Source organism: Cupressus sempervirens, chromosome 10, assembly GCF_028749045.1.
Source record: "Cupressus sempervirens isolate cs-2001-9-10 chromosome 10, ASM2874904v1, whole genome shotgun sequence".
Lineage (NCBI taxonomy): Eukaryota > Viridiplantae > Streptophyta > Pinopsida > Cupressales > Cupressaceae > Cupressus > Cupressus sempervirens.
In genome coordinates this window covers 328,534,317-328,557,614 of record NC_143127.1, presented here as the reverse complement: position 1 = coordinate 328,557,614, position 23,298 = coordinate 328,534,317, and the positions used below count along the sequence as shown (strand labels likewise).

Genomic DNA, 23,298 nt, shown 5'->3' with positions numbered 1-23,298 from the left:
ATAATGTTGTTTTAATTTTGGTTTAATTTTATAAGTTGTTCTTACTAAATTTTTGTTTAATTTTACTTTTCATTTATTTTTATTTCAATTACATTTGGTAATGGTCAATAAAATATTAATTCATAAATTATAGAAAAGGTTTATCTATTTCGAGATCGTATTATTGTTTTTGCAATTTTATTATTAAATAAATAAATAAAAATCAAGCTATTAAATTTTCAAAATGACGAGATGTGAGGAGTGAGATTTCACAGTAGAGGAGGGTGTGGGTTTAGTAGAGGTAATAGAGGTGAAAGATTCACACGAGTTTGGATGAAACATAGGGAGGATAGGTTCCACTAGCCCATATGTAGATTTTAATCAATTTAGGAGAAAAGAGATCTTTGACATTTGTAGAGATTCCCAAGCCTGAAGTTCTTCATATAGATCATTACCTTCTGAGCCAACTGATCATCATCCATCCAAATCAGTTCATTTAGAATGGTTGCCATCGTTCATTTCATCTCCCAATAATAGATTTTGTAAAAGACCTAGGCTTTTAACTTTTCCAAATAATATCTCCATTGGAAGGAAAGGGAAATCGCACAATCCAATGAAGCAGTAAGGGATGGACTCTTCTAGGATGCCATGGCACAGATATGGGGCTATAAGTAATGTTTCTTCCTTTAAGGGAGACTGACATAGACATGAACATGATTGATATTATTCAAACAATATCTTGGGCAAGGATTGGTAATTTGAATGGAGAAAGAAGGAATCTAAATTTGAACAAAAAAATGCTTCCCCCATGATGCTTTCATATCTGTCTGTAATCTTTCCTAATCATTACCTTCAGGTGCATATTGCTTTCCTTAAAGACACTACATTAATAGGTATGTTTGGCCCTAACTTGCTACTATTATCAAGTATTTTGGATTGGGCCAGATCCATCTAGGAAGGAGTTAAGGAAGTTTTTCTCATTGATTCACAACACAATTACGTTATAAGTTTATTTGATTCAATGGCCTCTAGGGACTTTGTACATAAACATAAGGGTTGGTTCTGTAAAGGGAAAGGATTATTCACCATTTCGTGGATGCCAAATTTCAAATTTAACGATGCCCTAGGCCAATTCATGCCCTTTTGGATCTGCCTACCTACTTTACCATTAGAGTGTAGGGATCCCAACATTATTGAAATTATAGCCAATTAGATTAGAATTTATATGAAGCATGATTTAGTCCCCTATGAAAATCTTCAAAGAGATGTTCGAGTCTATTTGCTAACATGTCTAAGCCCAAACCAATGGGTGTCATGGTCAAATCCAAGTCGGGTGCCTTGAATGAGCTCATTGTGGTTCAAAGTCTAGAGGTTATTGACAAATATTTGACTATTTTGGGTCACTTTACATTAGACTATTTGCAAGATCAAATCCCAAATGTAGAGATATGTTGTGATCATTGCACAGATCCCTTAAAATGTGCATGGGCAAATGCAGAACTCTTCCAAGCATACATGCAGAATCCAGTGGTTTCTGATCGGGTTTTTCTTAGTCAGGCCATGGTTCATTTTCAAAAATATTTTGTTCCCATTGATGATTTTAATAGTTTAATTCAAGTTCTGGCATTATTGTGCTTCTTCTGGCACTATTGGAGGAACAATATAAATGTGAGCACGAACTCTAAGACTGCATTATTGTTAATGGGTCCAGACGATTTAAAGCCTAATGAAATCCCTTCTTTTTTGATGGACATGCTAGTGCATGATCTCACCTATCATAACAAACCTATTCATTTGTCATGCATTTTCAATGAATTAAAAGGTAAGATCCACCAGCATCAACTTTTGAAAGTAGCCACAGTTCTGTCAACAACTTTTGCATATAACTTTATTGATAAAATTGCAATTGAGGAAGGAGTTTTTATAAAGGAAATTATTCACCTGAATGATATAATCTCTATTAATCAATTTCTAATTGTCCAAATGAGACTCAATTGGTGAATGTGGAAAATCCCCAAGGTTTTAATGCAGTACTGAAAGGAACAACTAATTCCTTATATCCAATATCATTCGATAGTTGTCAAAGGAATTCTCTCATCCAACGTAAATTGTTAGCATCTAATAATCTTGAAGAAGTTAAAAATTTGAATGATATGAATAATTTGGAGGTTCCTTTAGATTATTGTTAGATCAATGAGTTTGTAGAACCTCAAATGAGGGCAAGTAATCTCTCTAAAGAAGGCCATATTTTGAATGAATTGAATTATGCAGATGTGATGGATTCAACTGGTAAAGAATCAAAAAGTAGTCAACAAAATGGCAATAACATGGATAGAGGGTATTTTGACTTCTCAATTCATTAGTCATTAGATCAATCCCCGACTGCTATCACCATAGTGAAGAAGACTACAAAAAACAGAGGTAGAAAGCCGAAATATGCAAAGACAATATTGGAAGTGGATGCTGGTATTCAATCCACTCCTGATGATAAGTTTTCATCAATCAAAAGATTGATAAGGAGAATGAGAGGTTCTCCTTTTTAGCAATGAAGATCATTACATGGAATGTCAGAGGCATCAATGCCTCTAACAAAAGAGGTAGAATCAAGCTATTGCTCGATTCTACAAAAGAAGATATTATTCTTCTTCAAGAAGATAAACTATTAGAGCAAGTTTTTGATAAGACATTGGCTTTCAGTTCATGCAGTAAGGCATGGGGCCTCTCGGGGTTTAGCAATTTTATTGAATGCTAAAAGTATTCATTGTCATTTTATTGGGTAAGATTCCAATTGGTAGCTACTAAAAGTTGAATATTTTGAAATTTCTTCTCTTCAACATATATGGTCCCATGTGTACAAATGATAAGAGGAACCTTTGGGTTGTATTGACGGATTCTATCGAGCAAGAAAGAGAGATGAATTTTATCATGGGTGGGGATTTCAATGCACTACTATCCATATCTGAAAATAAAGGGGGAATTTGTCCACCCATTAGAACTATCCAAGTTTTTTCTTCCTTAAGTGACATTTTTCTTGAGAATGGATTATACACATGGACTAATCGATATATTGGTTTTTTAGGAATTGTTGAGAGATTGGATAGGTTCTTGTTTTCAAAATCATGGAAGCTATTAAGTTTTAGTTTTAAATTTGAAATCTTACCTTTTGCTGTATTAGATCATTTTCTAGTTTAGTTATTGATATCAAAGAACAACATATCACAAGGTCATTATCGAGCTAGTTCTTTTAAGTTTGAACACATGTGGTTCAAGCATCCTGATTTTATTATGCTTTTAAAACAATGGTGGATAAATACTCCGATCTATAGGGATTCTAAGATGCTTTTGTTCTCTAAAAAGTTCATTACATGAAAGGGATGATCAAAGAGTGGAATGCGAAAGTTTTCAAAAATGTGTTCAAACAGAAACAAGATGTCTCAGAAAAACTTGAGAAGGTAAATTCAATCATCATTCAAAAAGTTCTTAGTCCAAATTTATATCATGAAAAAAAATCCTTGAAAGAAGAATGGGAGGAGCTTTGCAAAAGGGAGGAGATTTATTGGAGACAAAAGTCTTGTGAACTATGGTTAGAAGATGGGGATAAGAACATGAATTTTTTTCATGAATCTATAAGAGTTAAAAGGGTTGTTAATACTATTTTTTTAATTAAGCACTCAGAATTTGTTCATCTTATAGAAGAAGACAATGGTATTGAGGAAGGTGTTCACTTTTTAACAAATCTCTTGGCTTCCCCATTTGGATCTTATTGATGACAATTTGATTAATGATTTTATTAGTTGTATTCCCCCTCTTAGTATAGAAGGTCATAATAGTATGTTGCTTGCCCGTTTCACATTGGAAGAAATAAAAAAAATTGGTATCTTCATTCCCACCTAACAAAGCTCCAAGCCCAAATGGATTTATAGGTCTTTTTTATCAAAAACACTAAGATTTTATTTGTTCTGATTTATTAGAAGTGGTAAAAGAGTTGAGAAGGAATGCCTGGATGATTAGAAGCTTCAATTCAACTAACATTACTATTATTCCAAAAGTTAAGCATTCGGTCTCTTTTGCTAATTTTAGGCCTATCTCATTATGCAACATGATTTATAAATTGATTACCAAAGCTATATACATGAGGTTGCAACAATTTATTCCTCGTATCATTTCTTCAGGTCAAGGTGGTTTTGTACTAGGAAGAGAAACATGCGAAGGCACTATAATTGTGCATGAGACTCTTCATTCCATCAATTCTCATCAGTTTTCTAGTTTTGTGATCAATCTTGACATGATGAAGGTCGACAATAGGGTAAGATGATCATTCCTCTTTAAAGTTATTTCCAAATTTTGTTTTTCAGAGTGGTGCAGATGGATCAAAAATTGTATTTCCAGTGCCTAGTTTTTAGTCATTATTAATGGCAAGTCAATTGGTTTTTTCCCCTCTTCTCAAGGGATTTGTCAGGGTGGTCCTCTATCTCCAATTTCATTTATTCTTATGGATGATGCTTTTACAAGATTCAACAATAGATCCTCACAATTGGGCTTATGGCAAGGAATTTTGATTCCTCATACATCTATTACAGTTACACATTCCCGTTTTGTTGATGATACTCTTCCTTTTGGTAAGTCAAATGTAAAGGAAGCTACCCATATTAAGTATGCCTTGGACCTATATTCAGAATTTCCTGGTAAGAGAATCAATGTCAACAAATCTAAAATTTTCATTTTCAACACTAATGATGCAGTAGCACAGAGGATTTCTTCAACTTTGGGCTTCTGGGTGGGTCAACTCCCATTAGTTTCTCTAGGCATTCCTTTTTTTATAGGAACCAACAAGATGACTTTTTGGCTTCCTAGCATTGATAGAATTAGGGCTAGGATCTCATTCTAGAAAGATAGATGGTTATCTTTTTCAGGTCATATTTTTCTAGGTAAAGATGTCCTAGTAGCTATCCCAAACTATTACTTGTCAATTCTTAATGCTCCCTCTTCTATAGTCTTGCAAATCCAAAAGATTATTCGATATTTTATATGGAAAGGAAATTTATCAGATGAAACGAAGCTGCCTCTTGTTTCTTTGCTTGAAATGACTCATGATAAGGCATCTAGGGGTGTGGGGTTGCATCATATTGCTACTAGAAATAAGGCTTTTGGAGGCAAGCTTGTGTGGCAAATGTATATGGAATCTCATGCAAAATGGTGTTCAATCATGCAAGAAAAATACTTAGATTCGCCAAGTCCTACCAAAATCTTTACTTTGTCTAATCCTCCTCTAGGTTTAGCCATATGGAATTTTATGATGTCTTCAAAGGATATTGTTTGTAATTATGTTACTTGGGAAATCCATGGTGGGGAGAAAGTAAAGATTTGGGAAGACTCATGGAATGGATTCCCCTCTCTATGCAAACAAGAAAAGTTGGATGAAGCATGCAAAGTCCTAAAAGTTGAGTGGGGCTCCTCTTTTTTGGATTATGTTTTGGCAGTTGAAATTCATTCAAGAAGGGTTCTGTGGGAAGAATCTCCAACACATCTTCTTAGTTAGCCAAGTCTGCATTCTTTGAGGGACTCTCTTGTTGAAAGAGTTGTTTTATTTTCTAATAGGGAAGATATAGTTAGATGGCCCCCATCCAAATGTGGTGATTACTCAATTTAGGAAGGTTATTATGGTCTTCAACAAATAGATAATTCAAGCAAGAAGTGTAGAGCTTTTTCCTTTTGTTGGAACTCTATTGTGTTGCTCCAGGCTGGATGTTTTGGTTGCCTAGCCCTTAGAAAAAGGCTACTCACTAGTGAACAGTTGTTCAGGCTAGGTATTGTTGAATCTTTTGTTTGCAAATTATGTAACAAGGAGTTGGAAACTATAGATCACCTCTTTCTTCAGTGTCCTTTTTCTTATCAATGTTGGGTTTTTGTGTTGAGCAAGCTTCAAATGTATTTACCTCTTGCAAGTAGTCTTTGGGACTTGTTTCAATCTTGGCTAGTTTTGATTCTAGGATCTTTGTTTGCTTGTATTTGGAAGCACATCTTGGCTGCTATGGTCTGGGCCATTTGGTGGGAGTGCAACAAGATCATTTTTTTGTAATAAAAAATTAAACCTAGAATCTATTCTAGATGGGATTGAGAATGCAATTTTAGAAAGAGTGAATGCAAATATATTCAATTGTGTGAATAATATTTCAGTACCTGCTTGGGATTATCCGCTTCTAAAATTGTGGAAACAAACAAAGTTGCTTCTAGGTGTCTCCCCAAACTGGAATTCTAATCATCAATCTAATCGACTTCATATCAAATGGTCTCCCCCTTCTAGAAATTTTCTTAAGTTAAATTTTGATGGTTGCTCTTGTGGGAACCCTAGTAAGTCAAGCTTGGGTGCTTGTATTAGGAATTGACAAGGTGAAGTAGTTGTAATCAAAGCAGATGTTTTACCAGATGGTACTAACAACCTTGTAGAAGCTTAAGCCCTATTGGCGGGTCTAGCTTTGGCTTAAGAGATATAATGTTTCCTCCATCCATATTGAAGGTTATTCTTAGCTAATTATAAATTCTTGTCTCTCACAGTCTTCTCATACCTAGAAACTAACCTATATCCTTCAACAATGCTAAGATTTGATTGACTCTTTTCATGCTACTTGTTTCTCTCATACTCTGAGGGAGGGCAATAAACTAGCTGATTGCCTAGCTAATCTTGGTTGTGAAGGCTCCATATTTGAATCTTGCCATTTAGAGGTTATTTGTTTGAAATTCCCATGCTTAGAAGAGTGTCATATTTGGGACACGAAGAAGATGAATGAAGCTTTATAGAAACTAGTGCTATAGTTGTTTGACACACTTATCACTTATTTGGCTATTAGTTTTCACACTTTTTGTGCATGAGGATTCATATTTTTGCTGAAAATGGACAATACGGAGTTGGCCTTCATCGTTCATGTCCCAGATGTTGATTTGGATGGTATTTTTCTATTTCACAAATGCTCTAATTAGACAGAGGGTTCAATGTTCTCTTGATTTTAGTTAAATCTTTTAGAAGGAGAGGTTCATTGGCATTGCTCATTGCAGAGTATTTGTATATACCATGCTTGCAGAGTATATATATATACCATGTTTTGGGAACTCTTTCTCAATGCCGAGTAATTGTATATTGCTGTAGGTATGCCTGGTATAACCTATCAGCCTTTAGCACTTTTGTACTTTGGCAAGGATTCAGAGTTTTCTTGCTAGTTCTCTCTCTGATGAGCCCTTGAACTAGTTTATTAATATATATAATATCTAAGTGCTATGTCACTTTTTGTTTAAAAAAATTATATAGAATATATGTTTAATTTTCTTTTACTATATGAAGTAAAATTTATAATTTTTTAGAGATCATTTTTCAATCTTTCATATATCTGAAGTCAAAATATTATTAAAATTTTTTTGAACAAAAACAAATTTTAAAAGAATGATTGAAATTATTAATATATATATATATGCTTTTTTATATTTATTCTTTGTACTAGGCCAGAGTGCTACAAGATAGAGCCTCTAATGGAACACCAAAATTCCTGAAATAATTTCACAATTTTTCCTTTCACAACTATCTCTCGAACTTAGGTAAGGCAGGAACTTTGGCACTTGCGCCCTTGTTGTATGCACTTTAGGTTCAATGAAAAATATATCATCTATTCAATGATATTAATGCTTCTATCTTTTAATAAGTTATCTCTCTCCAGTGTTGTGGCCTTTCTATTTGACTTGTTAATTCAATATTAAGTTGTTCTTATAGTTGTCTATCTTAAAGTTCTATAGTATAACAATATATTAATTGATAATTTTTTTAATTATATTATTGATGATCATTATCAGTGCTATTATTTTGATTAAATATTAATTATTACTCTTTTATAATATTGTAATATATAATTAAGATAAATAATATAATTTCAATTATAATATTTAATGATTATATTATTAATTGTAATAATAACTATTTATAATTAATATTTTTATTTTATATATTATTTTTGTTTCATTGAATCAATACAATTATAAATATTTTCTCATTCTTTGATTATTTAATCTTATACTTAATTCTTTTTATTATTATTTTTTTCTTGAAAATGGGACATTACAATAAGATTGTATTTTCAAATTTTTATAGCTAAGTATGCTAAACTCTACTACGTATGCTAACTATTATAAAGTAGGAAACAACTTTCGATGCTCTATAGAAAACACATAGACAATATTCATCTCTAGTGGTTTCTCTAATTAGATACAACTTGTTAACATATGAATTAGAAAATTTAAACTTTTTAGGTTGATTATTAGATATAATTAAAAAAACAAAAAACAAAAGGCAAGAAGCCTATATATAAGTATACATATAAAAAAATAAAGATAGGTAGAATAAGAGAAAATGGCAAGAAAGCCATCAATATTTGTGAAGAGAAGAAAGAGTAGGATCAGTAATATATGCATTAGCATTCATGACATCTATCATCTAGTCAACATTTAGGTACATTAACTTTATCCAATTTCAGTACTTTTGAGATACCATGAAACTCTCTCAGATTAGGAGAACCCTGAGAGAGTGAAATGCTATATCCATCACATGCCAAGTTAGCGAACATATTAGCCAAAGCATTACCCTCTCGATACGTATGACAAATATGGAAGTCATGAACTTGATGTAGCATAAACCAAGCTTTCATAAGAACATAAAGTAACTTTCTATTAGGACAAGATCTGGAAATGGTGGCTTGAATAATAATCATGGAATCACCTTCAATAATCAAATGTTTAAAACCTTTGTAAAGAGCAGCTTTGAGACCTAACAACAAAGCCATAGATTTAGAGAGGTTGTTTGTTGAATTTGGTAGTGGTATTGAAGACCTCAACAATAAATTACATGTATGATCTCTGATGACAAAATCAAATATAATTTTATGAAAAGAATCAAATATAATTTTATGAAAAGTTTATCTTTCTCAATTTTTGTGGCAATATTCTATCTACCTCTGAATTGATTCATATGGTGGATGTGAAGTCTTTCTAGTATAATGCATTTTCATCCGTGGCGAGGACTATATTTTTCTCATTAAGAAGTGCTTACTTGGATACTTGAGGGAAATGATGTATATGGGACACAATTTCAATAACCTTTGTGTAGTCTTTGTTGTGATATTTTTTCTACTTGAATTATTCTTTTTTATAACGACCATAACTTTAAACTACAAATATAGTATATGTTGGGATACAAGGTAGAGATAGAGAAGGAATATGGCTCTTACATTAATTAAAGCTTTTCTCTTCACTTATGTGTTATAGGGTTTTCTGGTTTTCTGATTTTAATTCATGACACTTAATAACATCTACTTAATGGTATTGGGGGTCTTTGTTTTGCAAGTTTGTGTCTTGTGAGAGTTTAAAAGTATTTATTATTTATTGTTATGGCCATTGGTATTTGATAGCCTAGTGTCAAGTGTTTTTTTTCACTTGAGGGCACCTTTAGTGTTGTAAAAGAGTGTTTTTGTTCATTTTTGCAAAGTTGGTGAAGGATTGAGGATTTCTGCAATAAAATTCTAAACAAGCCTAAAAAATATACTCCCTATGGCCATGGACATGAAATGTTTTGCATTTCTATTTATTATTATTGAGATAAAAATACCAATCACTAGATGATTGCATAAATTAAATATTGTAGATGGCAAGGACTCCAACTAAGCTCTTGTTATATTTTAATTTATGTTTTTTTTTTGCTTTATTTGAAAAAAAAAAGTCTTTGATGGGTAGAAGAAACAAAATTATTATTTAATTCTTATTTTATTAATTATTTATTGTTAACTAAATTATTTCAATATTTTGTAGATTTATAATACTCACCAAATTTAATTATTATACATTTCATTAGTTCCTAATATTATTGTACTGAATTTTACATTTTAAAAATAAATAAAAGAAAACTACTTATCTAAAATTTCATTGATTTAATAAAATATAATAAGAAAGGAAATGATTTAATTTAATTATTATACATTTCATTAGTTCCTAATACTAATATATTAAATTTTTAATTTTTTCAAATAAAAGAAACTATTTATCTGAAATTTCATTGATTTAATAAAACATAATAAATAAAAATGATTGAAAAGTAAATAAAAATAAAATCCAAACTTTTAACATGAATGGTATGACGGTTAACGCTTAACAACCTTTCACTGAACACCCTCTTTCTAGAAAGAAAGACTAGATCAGAAGATGCTTGTTTTATATTATGTATTTACAATATTGCAGGTTGTGTGCAGTAATTTTCGAGGGCAACGTGGACAGGATTGTTATTGTTTGTACAGTTTTATTACTGAGGTACATGCTATAATTTAAAAATATTGTGAACTCTTTCTTCTTTTCACTTGTTTCGTTTAATTTTGCTCATCTCTCTGTGATTTTTTGAAAATGTTCGTCAGAAGCTTATTATTTCTCAGCTCGTTCGTGTTAATCACAAATTAGTTTGACATAGAAGAAATTCAACAATTGATTCGTGGTTCGGTGAGTCATCTTATTGTTGTCTAACAATTCTGTAATTGATAAGTAGGAGATGATTTCCACAGCTAGTCAAATTGTGATGTGAATATCAGGATTTAACTGTGTGATTTTGAGTCAAACTCGATGACCCATGTTTCATGAGTAGTGATTCAACATGAATCCATCTCTCATGAGAATAAATGGAACACTTAGCACTCATTGGATCTAGGTGATGCTCACAGGGGTGAAGCACCGGGACTTCCCGGGAGGTCACCCATCCCAGTACTACTCCAGCCTGAGCGCGCTTAACTACGGAGTTTCCTCCACAGTTAAACCCAAAGCTTGCAACCCCATTTGCAAAACCTTCACCAAGTGTTGTGCCTTATGAACCATTCATTAGAAAGCCCCTTAAGCTCATCAATTGATAAGTAGGAGATGATTTCCACAGCTAAATCCTGATATTCACATCACAATTTGACTAGCTGTGGAAATCATCTCCTACTTATCAATTGATGAGCTTAAGGGGCTTTCTAATGAATGGTTCATAAGGCACAACACTTGGTGAAGGTTTTGCAAATGGGGTTGCAAGCTTTGGGTTTAACTATGGAGGAAACTCCGTAGTTAAGCGCGCTCAGACTGGAGTAGTATTGGGATGGGTGACCTCCCGGGAAGTACTGGTGCTTCACCCCTGTGAGCATCACCTAGACCCAATGAGTGCTTAGTGTTCCATTTATTCTCATGAGAGATGGATTCATGTTGAATCACTACTCATGAAACATGGGTCATCGAGTTTGACTCAAAATCACACAGTTAAATCCTGAAATTCACATCACAATTTGACTAGCTGTGGAAATCATCTCCTACTTATCAATTGATGAGCTTAAGGGGCTTTCTAATGAATGGTTCATAAGGCACAACACTTGGTGAAGGTTTTGCAAATGGGGTTGCAAGCTTTGGGTTTAACTGTGGAGGAAACTCCGTAGTTAAGCGCGCTCAGGCTGGAGTAGTATTGGGATGGGTGACCTCCCGGGAAGTCCCGGTGCTTCACCCCTGTGAGCATCACCTAGATCCAATGAGTGCTAAGTGTTCCATTTATTCTCATGAGAGATGGATTCATGTTGAATCACTACTCATGAAACATGGGTCATCGAGTTTGACTCAAAATCACACAGTTAAATCCTGATATTCACATCACAATTTGACTAGCTGTGGAAATCATCTCCTACTTATCAATTGATGAGCTTAAGGGGCTTTCTAATGAATGGTTCATAAGGCACAACACTTGGTGAAGGTTTTGCAAATGGGGTTGCAAGCTTTGGGTTTAACTGTGGAGGAAACTCCGTAGTTAAGCGCGCTCAGGCTGGAGTAGTACTGGGATGGGTGACCTCCCGGGAAGTCCCGGTGCTTCACCCCTGTGAGCATCACCTAGATCCAATGAGTGCTAAGTGTTCCATTTATTCTCATGAGAGATGGATTCATGTTGAATCACTACTCATGAAACATGGGTCATCGAGTTTGACTCAAAATCACACAGTTAAATCCTGATATTCACATCACAATTTGACTAGCTGTGGAAATCATCTCCTACTTATCAATTGATGAGCTTAAGGGGCTTTCTAATGAATGGTTCATAAGGCACAACACTTGGTGAAGGTTTTGCAAATGGGGTTGCAAGCTTTCGGTTTAACTGTGGAGGAAACTCCGTAGTTAAGCGCGCTCAAGCTGGAGTAGTACTGGGATGGGTGACCTCCCGAGAAGTCCCGGTGCTTCACCCCTATGAGCATCACCTAGATCCAATGAGTGCTAAGTGTTCCATTTATTCTCATGAGAGATGGATTCATGTTGAATCACTACTCATGAAACATGGGTCATCGAGTTTGACTCAAAATCACACAGTTAAATCTTGATATTCACATCACAATTTGACTAGCTGTGGAAATCATCTCCTACTTATCAATTGATGAGCTTAAGGGGCTTTCTAATGAATGGTTCATAAGGCACAACACTTGGTGAAGGTTTTGCAAATGGGGTTGCAAGCTTTGGGTTTAACTGTGGAGGAATCTCCGTAGTTAAGCGCGCTTAGGCTGGAGTAGTACTGGGATGGGTGACCTCCCGGGAAGTCCCGGTGCTTCACCCCTGTGAGCATCACCTAGATCCAATGAGTGCTAAGTGTTCCATTTATTCTCATGAGAGATGGATTCATGTTGAATCACTACTCATGAAACATGGGTCATCGAGTTTGACTCAAAATCACACAGTGAAATCCTGATATTCACATCACAATTTGACTAGCTGTGGAAATCATTTCCTACTTATCAATTGATGAGCTTAAGGGGCTTTTTAATGAATGGTTCATAAGGCACAACACTTGGTGAAGGTTTTGCAAATGGGGTTGCAAGCTTTGGGTTTAACTGTGGAGGAAACTCCGTAGTTAAGCGCGCTCAGGCTGGAGTAGTACTGGGATGGGTGACCTCCCGGGAAGTCCCGGTGCTTCACCCCTGTGAGCATCACCTAGATCCAATGAGTGCTAAGTGTTCCATTTATTCTCATGAGAGATGGATTCATGTTGAATCACTACTCATGAAACATGGGTCATCGAGTTTGACTCAAAATCACACAGTTAAATCCTGATATTCACATCACAATTTGACTAGCTGTGGAAATCATCTCCTACTTATCAATTGATGAGCTTAAGGGGCTTTCTAATGAATGGTTCATAAGGCACAACACTTGGTGAAGGTTTTGCAAATGGGGTTCCAAGCTTTGGGTTTAACTGTGGAGGAAACTCCGTAGTTAAGCGCGCTCAGGCTGGAGTAGTACTGGGATGAGTGACCTCCCGGGAAGTCCCGGTGCTTCACCCCTATGAGCATCACCTAGATCCAATGAGTGCTAAGTGTTCCATTTATTCTCATGAGAGATGGATTCATGTTGAATCACTACTCATGAAACATGGGTCATCGAGTTTGACTCAAAATCACACAGTTAAATCCTGATATTCACATCACAATTTGACTAGCTGTGGAAATCATCTCCTACTTATCAATTGATGAGCTTAAGGGGCTTTCTAATGAATGGTTCATAAGGCACAACACTTGGTGAAGGTTTTGCAAATGGGGTTGCAAGCTTTGGGTTTAACTGTGGAGGAAACTCCGTAGTTAAGCGCGCTCAGGCTGGAGTAGTACTGGGATGGGTGACCTCCCGGGAAGTCCCGGTGCTTCACCCCTGTGAGCATCACCTAGATCCAATGAGTGCTAAGTGTTCCATTTATTCTCATGAGAGATGGATTCATGTTGAATCACTACTCATGAAACATGGGTCATCGAGTTTGACTCAAAATCACACAGTGAAATCCTGATATTCACATCACAATTTGACTAGCTGTGGAAATCATCTCCTACTTATCAATTGATGAGCTTAAGGGGCTTTCTAATAAATGGTTCATAAGGCACAACACTTGGTGAAGGTTTTGCAAATGGGGTTGCAAGCTTTGGGTTTAACTGTGGAGGAAACTCCGTAGTTAAGCGCGCTCAGGCTGGAGTAGTACTGGGATGGGTGACCTCCCGGGAAGTCCCGGTGTTTCACCCCTGTGAGCATCACCTAGATCCAATGAGTGCTAAGTGTTCCATTTATTCTCATGAGAGATGGATTCATGTTGAATCACTACTCATGAAACATGGGTCATCGAGTTTGACTCAAAATCACACAGTTAAATCCTGATATTCACATCACAATTCCGTAATTATTTCAAGATTATTTCTTTATACTCGTTAATTTTCTTGGTTTATGGCTAACCTTTTCAGGAGAAGATTTCTATGCTTGATGGTAAAAAGGTAACACCTAATTTAGCTTATTAAATTTTCATATCCTCTCACTCATTTTTTATTGTCTCGCCGTTGTTGCACAAAACTATAACTTGTATTAATCTTTGTATCTATGTTAGTGGAGTATTTTGTTTGTAGTTTTCTTCTATGTGATTTGTCGGCCTTTAGATTAAAAGAAAAGTCTCAATTTGTAGAACTCTTTCCTACTTTTCAAGCAGACATATGCTACATTTAGTGGGTCTACATGTACATTTATGCACAATGACATGTTTTGATTCTGATTCTCTAACAAGAATACATCTATTTCTATATCAATACGCTTATGCTTATCTAAGTGTGTGTACCAGCTTTTAGCTTACACATTCTTATAGATTTTTTTTGCATATATATGGTTCAGTTGCAAAAATTGGAGACTAACACTGATTTATACAATGTATTCTTATTTCCCTTAGGGGTCTTCAAATGCTCAAGTGAATTTATCTATGAAATATTATAACACACATATTGAACTCATAGACATCGTCATAACCAGTTTATAGTAGGAGAAAAATAAATAGTTTAATACTATTTTTTTGGTTTAGTGTATCGAAAGGGTGACTTCTTATTTTTGTTTTTGATTAAAGGAGGGAGGAAAAGGGTCCTAAACCTAGGAAACAAAAGAATATAGATCATCTCTTCTCTGAGCCATTACAATCAAGCCTTAGAAAAGACCATCCTAAAACTTTGTGTTAGAGAATCACCAACATACAAAACTTAATTAAAAACCAGAGTTATAACTACTAATGCTAAAGTCTAACTTATCAGCCAAAACATTGTTGATAATCACAAAAAATAAAAAGGAGTCGTAGAATACTATAGATTAACATAATTTAATTTGAACATAACAGTATTGTCCCAAGATTACGAGTAGGGACATAGTAACCCACATCAAAGTTAAAGAGAACAAACAAAATATTAAAAAAAAGAGCACGGGAAACCCAAGGCTGAGAAAGCTAGGTGTGCTTTATATTCTTCCTGTCCTCGACCAGATGCCTATAGTCTTCACTCAAGTTGTGTGCTTTTCATTTCCACTGGAACATTGTTCTTCTACATTCCAACTTTTTAAGTTTTCTATGATTAGTAACAATACCAAAGACAACCTTCCACAACATCTCTTTCTGGACTCTGCATAAAGTTGAAATTGCCACACCCATTTCAATACCAGTTTACGTTTCTTATTTTTGTTGAAGTTGACTAATGTTAAACCTATAAAACAATAGAATCTATTTCCATTGTCTTTCCATAGTGAATAAATCATTATCTACAATAATTTAAACTATAAATAATGCCAATGCCATAAATTCTACACTGATACTAGCAACTCATTATAAAATAATATATCTGATCTGTAGTATCCTTATATTATAATTTCGTTCACCAAAGTAACTTGAAATAAAAGGCTGATCTTTTGTTTCTTCAAACTACGAATTAGAATTTTCTTTGGACGAAAAACACAAATGGTCATATCATAAAAACTTCGATATTCAGTACCATAACTCTTGGGGTTCACATAATCTCGTCTAGCTTTCTTACACCAATAAACACTTTCTTACACCAATAAACAATAAACAATTGTGTGTAAAGTATTTTATTTGATAAAATAGTACGTACCTACCAAGTGCACACACAATTTTACAATACTTCTGATAGAACATTATGTACCTATGAAGTGCATTTTCTATAAGTTTTCAATGTCTCCAGCTCAGAATGAAAGGGATTTTCTTATAAGTTTTCATGCCGCCAGTTCAGATTAAAATGAATTATTTGAACCTTGCTTTTTAGCAATGAGGATTCCTTGCTGGAGTGAACGACCACTTTGTTCCTTTCTAAGCTCTTTGACCATCTGTTTCATAATGGCTTCTCAAATTGAGCAAAAGGATTTATGCCTATTGTGCTTCTTGGGCACCTTAATAAGCAATCCAGTTCATGAAGATGTGAACAATTCTGTCTAACTTAGTGTTTATAATGTTGTAGTAGTTATTCAATTTCATTGATCAACTATACATAATATAATTATGAATTTTAGGGTATATGGTGCAATTATATATTAGATCCCTTATGTACCAATTATTAACCATTTCACTGAATATTTTGGAAGATTGAAATTTTATATGAAGTATATAATTAATAAAACACATTCAAAGCTTTTCTCCTAATTATAAGAAAATTAATACAGACATTTTTTCCAAAATTATATTAGAATTAAAAAGAGATTGTTTTGAGCCCACTGGATACAACCCTAAAAGATAAAACCACACCCAATTATTATTTTCTAAAAACTTTTTCCCAAAAGCAACTGCTGAACTACTATGGGCTTTCCCCTGTGAGAGAGACAAAACATAACTATGGACTTTGCGTGTTTTAACCTGGATTGAGAACGTACAGCTGCATTTTAGAGGTTAGGGATCATAAACAGTCCCTGCTTATTACTTTCTCTGTAATTCCATAAGCTCTTTGCAAGTTCATACTACAAGCTGTATATTTTTCAGTATTTTGCGTAGGCTTCTGTGATTTCTGTATTTTTTTTCCTAATGTTACAAACTCTTTGAAAGTTATTTTCACAAGTTCTTTTTATTTTTCAGTATTTCCCTTAATTTAATCAGTCTCTATAAAATTCTGCTTAATCTCATAAGCTCTTTGCAAGTTCATACTATAAGCTGTGTATTTTTCAGTATTTTGTGTAGGCTTCTGTGATTTCCCTTTTTTTTTTAATGTTACAAGATCTTTCTATTATTCAGTAATTTCCTTAAGCTCTGTGATTTTTACACAAAAAAGTGTAAATTCACAACATATTTATAAGTTATTTTCAAGATCTTTCTATTATTCAGTAATTTTCTTAAGCTCTGTGATTTCTACACAAAAAAGTGTAAAATCACACGATATTTTATTATCCAGATCTTTCTATTATTCAGTAATTTCCTTAAGCTCTGTGATTTCTACATAAATTCACACGATATTTATAAGTTATTTTCACACATCTTTATACATTTCAGCATTTTCCGTAAGTTCTACGATTTTTATAATTTTTTGTGTAATTTCATAGGAACTTTATATTTTTCAGTATTTTGACTTGGGTCCAGCGTGTTCTGTAAATCTCTCAGGAATTTCGAAGTTTTTTTGCAGGCAGCTAAGGTTTTTAAGATTTCATACGGGCAGAGGAAAAATGAAGCTGAACAAAGATAGCGAAAGCGTCGGCGAGGTGGAGGAAGAGTTAGTTTGAAAAATAAACGCATGAGTTATCCTTCTAATTGGCGGAGGTGCCCAGCTTTAGCATTTTTTTGGTAACAGGGAACTTATTATAGCTCCCGCCGTGCAGGAAACCAATGCATTCGTTAAGTGCACATTAAATACAATATTTTAATGAACTAACCAATCAAACTTAAGAATTTATGAGACTTCTTTGTTCTTTTTAAAGTTTTAAAATTTTCACTTATTTAAAAATTGAAAATAATTGTATTTTTCTACTTTGTGATTGGGTACAACTATTTATAGAATTTTCACTTATTTAAAAATTGAAAACAATTGTATTTTTCTACTTCGTGATTGGCTACAACTATTTATGGTGAGCAAATAAATGAATTTTGGAACATCATAATTTGCAAAAATTAAGGGAACTTTCGAGATGGGAAAAAATATCTCGATATTTCTGCCCGCTAGAATTCTAGAAATTTCTACATTATCGAAGAGGTCTACACTTCAACCATTAAAATTGCCAACTTTCATTTTAATGTGACAAAACCTTTACCAAAAGCTTCAAGTTTCAGGTCTGCTCATTGAATTCAGTTTCAGGCCTGCTCATTAAATTTCATCCGGTGATCTTTTTGGAGCTACTTCTGCAAGTTCTTTTTGCTAAATAACTCCTTTGGGCACCTTCTTACTAAGAAATATTCATTCAAAACATTGCTGGCTTTTTTTTGTTCCTATGAACTTAGCCTGCAAAATTGAGTAAGGAATTTTGTCAATTTTTACAGCCTTGTAAGAGCCCTTGTTTTTTGGTTGTGCTTTTAAGTGAAACATTTTGTGAAACAGTTTTTATACCGTGAAGATCTTTCTTTAAAAAGCTTAAACGATTTTGCAAATAGTTGTCTCTAATTCATGTTGTTTAAACCCTTTTTGGAATTCTGGCTTAGACATTTCATTTTCCCAATAGGTGTCACACATCCTTGTTGTAAAACCTTTTATCGCTCTTTTTATTTTAGATTAGCTTTTTTCCTTAAACGACTGGTAAATCCATGCTGATATTATTGCTTTGATGGGTTCTTCGGCAAAGAACAACAATCCAGGAGGCTATGATATGGAACACTGTTTCAAGCCAGGAAAACCGGTCAATTTAAACCCCTCCTAGAAGTTTTCCATAGCAAACTCCAGAACTATATTATTCGCTTTTCCTCCTGCCATGTATCAAGATAATAATATCTGTTTTTATGAACTATTCCTTAGCTCCCCCACAATCCGGGTTTCCTCTGCACATCGCCTCCTATTTTTGCTCTGCACATAGTCCCATTCAATACAGAAAAATTACATACACTAATAAAATAGATTCATTGTGAAAAGCCTAATAAAGAGGCCACGCATGAATCACGAGATCTTTTAGGTCGAAATGAAATTCTGTTGTGCTCCTCCGAGCAGGTGACTAAATTGGTATCATGATCAGGCAAGAATTATCTCTGGCAACTACATACTACAAACAATTACAAGGACAAAAATTAACAACACAACTATGGAGACAGAGGTGAGACCTGTTACCTAAACATTTTAATTATATTAATTAATCAGAAAGAGAGAGATTAGTCCTCAAGTAAAACCAAACTTTCTTTCTCCGCATACTCAAACTTTTAGAGAGAAGTTCGGGGTTTGGGTTTGAGTTTGAATTTCACTCTCCTCAACATTTTCTCTCCCCGAACTTTTCTCTCTCCACATACTCAAAACTTTTACAGAGAAGTACGAGTTTGGATTCGGGTTTTCCCTCTCAATCTTCTCTCTCCATGTACTGAAGTACTCTCTCTCCACGTACTCAAACTTTTTGCTCTAATCTTAACCTAGACAAAATATAAACATGAGAGCATCTTTGCATAAATAAAGGTAGTTGATGATCATAGATCACAATGGTGGAAAAGTATTCAGAAATGAAATTTCTACGTTTTAATGCACTGCAGATCTTAGCAGATTTAGATGCCATGTTTGCTCTATGCCAATTCATGGATTCAGAGAATGTCAAGACGACCGAAATGTCTATGGAAAAGCAGCTCGTAGGAGAAATCCACCAAGGTAATTCAAGCCAAGATAGAATTCATTGAGAAGATTGATGTGATCGGTGAAATTCAAAGGAAATCCAAAAGCAGTGGTAAGATCAATGGAAATGAATAGGTTGTGTCTTCGTCTCAATGACATTATTATGATGGAAAGTTACATAAAACACGGGCAGAGTTGCTTCAGGAACGGTCATACAGAATGCCTTTTGTGATGTACTAAGAGCCCACACACGGAGGAGATGAAATGAATCAAAATGCTATAATGCATCCACCAGAAAAGATTTAAGTTGAGATGAGGGGTGTCGAGTTAAGATATTCAATTTGTGGCCTCATTAATAACACCAATCTTTAAATGCTAATTGGTCAAACACTTGGAGAGGCAAGTTCCTGAACAAGGACAAGATAGCAAGATAACCATTTGATAAAATGCCAATGAACACATAGATATTTGATTGATAGGCATCTCCAATACTTGCGAAGGCTACAAGAATTGGCCTTAGAATGCCATTTGGATGATGAAATCGAGGAAGGTGGTGGGATTGCCGTATTGCAGATTATAGTGAGGAACGGCTCATAGAATTCCACGGCAAGAGCTTTGGAGGCAAAAGTAGCAGTTTCGGAAATGAAACCAACCATAGATTTTTTTGGTTGGGGGGGGCGGCGCAATTATAATTCTAGATTTGCGCATTCCAGGCATTTTCCTTATGTTAAGCTTGACAACATTTTTATCTGTCTTGAGCCAGATGTTAATGCAAAGAGCATGAAACTGAATAGAATTTCTCCTATAAGTCTGGAGAACAAGATCAATGATGTCAGATTGCCTCTATCCTTGCGGAATTTGAAGTTAAAGAACAAAGAGAAGGGAGCTTTTGAGTAGTGTGTAGAGAGAAATGTACGCTTCCTTTGTGTAGCTCTTTCAACAGGTTTTCTCGTGTACCCCTAATCTTATGTTTTCGATGATGATTATGCTTGCAAATTTTATAGTTTATTCAATGGGAAACAATGTAGCTTTAGCCACTGTTCTACCCTCTATTGCCATGGTATCAATTATGGAGGACATAATTGGTAGTACGAAGGAAAGCTCTTCCCATTAAGCTTGTTGGAGAGCATCTATCTATTAATCGGATGCTCTCATCATCCTCTCACTTTGGAGATCTATCAGCTGAATCATAGAGGCCAATGGATGTGGGAGATGAGGCTGGTGGTAGTATTTTAAAAAATAAAAATAAAATAAAAAATTCAGCAATTGCAATGGGAATGGATGGTGGGGATGCACATTTTGATGGTTCATCTCAAAATAAAGCAATGTTTCTAGAAGACAATTTAGTGAACCACGATGTTTTTATTATTATTATTATTATTTTCAATTGGCAATCCATCATCATATGGTAGCAGAGTTGAGGACTCCATTCCTATGGTAGACCATGTTGCCAAGGAGTTAAAACAATGGGAGGCATTCTTGAAAAAAGCTTCTGAGGAGCTAGAATTTGGGGCCGAAGAAGAAGCTATTGATCATGAAACCATGCAGAGATTTGTGGCCCCAATTACTGTGCAGCCTGAACCTGATAATTATGCATGTTATGATCGTACAAATCTGCACTAACAGAATTCTATCATGGCTGATCCTGAAAATCCTCTTCTACTTTCAAACTATGCTCAATTTTTGCATCTTGTGACTCAGGATTATGACAGAACCGAAGAGTATTTTCATAAGGCTGTGAAAGTTAATGTTTCTGATGCCGAAGTCATAAGGCATTATGCAAACTTTCTGTGGTTGGCTCAGGGTGACCTTACTGCTGCAGAAGAATCCTTTTTAGATGTTATTGCGGAGATCTTGGGAATCCTATTCATGCTAGTAGCTATGCACATTTCCTCTAGAATACTGAGGGTGAAGACACATGTTACCCTATCTAGCTTGAGGACATTTCTTATTCGGTCTTTAGAACATTTGTAAAATGGAACATATGTCCATATGACACATTTGATATTTGGAATCTCTTTACCACAATCCAATCTTCCCATAGATTGTGACACTTATGAAAGTTGATATTGAGCAATGTTCAAGTAAGATATTTTAAAATGACTATGATCAAAGGAATTTACATTTGGCGATACATGCAGATATCGTCCCTTGAATATGTTACAATTTTGTTCTACCTATGAAGAACTCTCAATATTATTGGCCAACGAAGAAAAAGATGAATTGGAAAGATGCCTCAAGGAAATCAACATTTTGGTCTTTTCATTGTGGTAGAAAGTGACATGCGTCACTTATTGTAACTCATTAAGTTAGGATCCTAACTTTCCTTTGGTTAAGGTTTTGCTTTAGAAGTCAAAATTTTACATGAGTTAGAGTTAGAATCAGTTTTCAAATGCTTGCCAATTTCAAAACTCTACTTTTCAGGTAGTTATGAAGCCAAAGGGTTGGTTATTCCAGAATAGCTATAAATTCTGAAGTCTCAATGTAATAAGGGACTTTTTAGACTTGGATCCAGAGAACACTTATTCTCTGATAACAAAGCAATTTTTGGAAAGTGTGTACAACTGTTGTTTTTGTAATCAGTTATTTTTTACTTTCTTGGTGCAAGGAAATAAATGAAGTACATTTGGCGTTCTCTTTCTAAGGAATTTGAATTGTTGGAGTGTTGATTCATTTATGAGTACTTTCATGGTATGGTGTGAGTATTCATGAATGGTTGAATTAGCATTGTGTCAGTGATAGTTCTCAAGCGTAGTCCTTGATTGCTCTCATTAATAGATCATTTTTATGAAAACATTGAAGGCGTGTGGTGCATTCGCTATCAATGGTTTTCCTTTTTATTTTCTAAGTTCTATTCATCTTTATTGAAAAAGCACAAATTTTATCTTATGAGGGAGTTGCCCCTCTAAACGCAGAGGAAGGCCGGATATCGAAGGCCTATCCAACTGTTGGAGACATCGATTTGCCACATACTCCATTGGGCTAAATCGTATATTTTCAAGGTGACAAATCTGTTTACTAATAGCATGCAAAGGTGTGAGAAATGGGTTGTTTCACTTTCTCTGCATATTTGACTTCCCCCCGAATGTTATTCTCATATGATATGCAAAGTCCCATCAAATTACGAAGCAGCATGCTATCAAGGAAGAAAGCCACTCTCACTGCTTGTCAAGTTAGTGGAGAAGTTGTGTCAACAGTTCTACTCTTTGGACATATCAAATTTTAGAAACATAAATCTGTAATGGATTGGAACATTTTACTATATTTATTTCCAAGACCAAGTAAAGGAAAAGCGAGAGAGAAATGAGGGCAATCTCTGGTAAAGCATGACGAACACAACTGAATAATGAGTTAATCCAACGGTTGAGAAAAACATTGCACATTCCCTTCGTTCTACTTCCACTGTAAGCTGGGCTCTATTCAAAATGGCCTATACCATGTCTGTCAACGCATTCACAATCATGCTATCCACGTGGTCTATTAAATGCTTAAATAATTTCCATGCATTACTTTTCACACTTTGTTTGACGGTATTATTAATAGGTATGTGCCAACTGAGATGAGACAATCTCGATTCATTACATGTGTACAACCATCAATCAACTATGTAGAAAATACGACATATAATAATTCCTTAACAACAATGTAACATAAACATACATAAAATAATTCTGCTAATATAGTGTTTTTAATTTTATAAGTTACACAAATCTACTTATTTCAATCTATT

The 23,298-nt window shown here is 34.6% G+C and overlaps 1 long non-coding RNA gene and 1 pseudogene across 6 annotated transcripts in view; both read left to right on the top strand.

The window, feature by feature from the left end:
• The window catches only part of LOC149533952 (uncharacterized), a 28,784-nt gene extending 11,053 nt beyond the window's left edge, over positions 1–17,731 (top strand). For 4 of the 6 annotated variants that reach the window (XR_016357214.1, XR_016357217.1, XR_016357216.1 and 1 more), the window contains exon 3: positions 17,438–17,731. This is a non-coding gene — a long non-coding RNA (uncharacterized LOC149533952). The remainder of the gene's footprint in view (positions 1–17,437) is intronic. The other 2 variants (XR_016357218.1, XR_016357219.1) reach the window with 1 other exon arrangement.
• Positions 17,732–20,478: 2,747 nt separating this feature from the next.
• On the top strand, positions 20,479–21,797 carry LOC149533951 (uncharacterized; annotated as a pseudogene).
• The last annotated feature ends 1,501 nt before the right edge of the window (positions 21,798–23,298 follow it).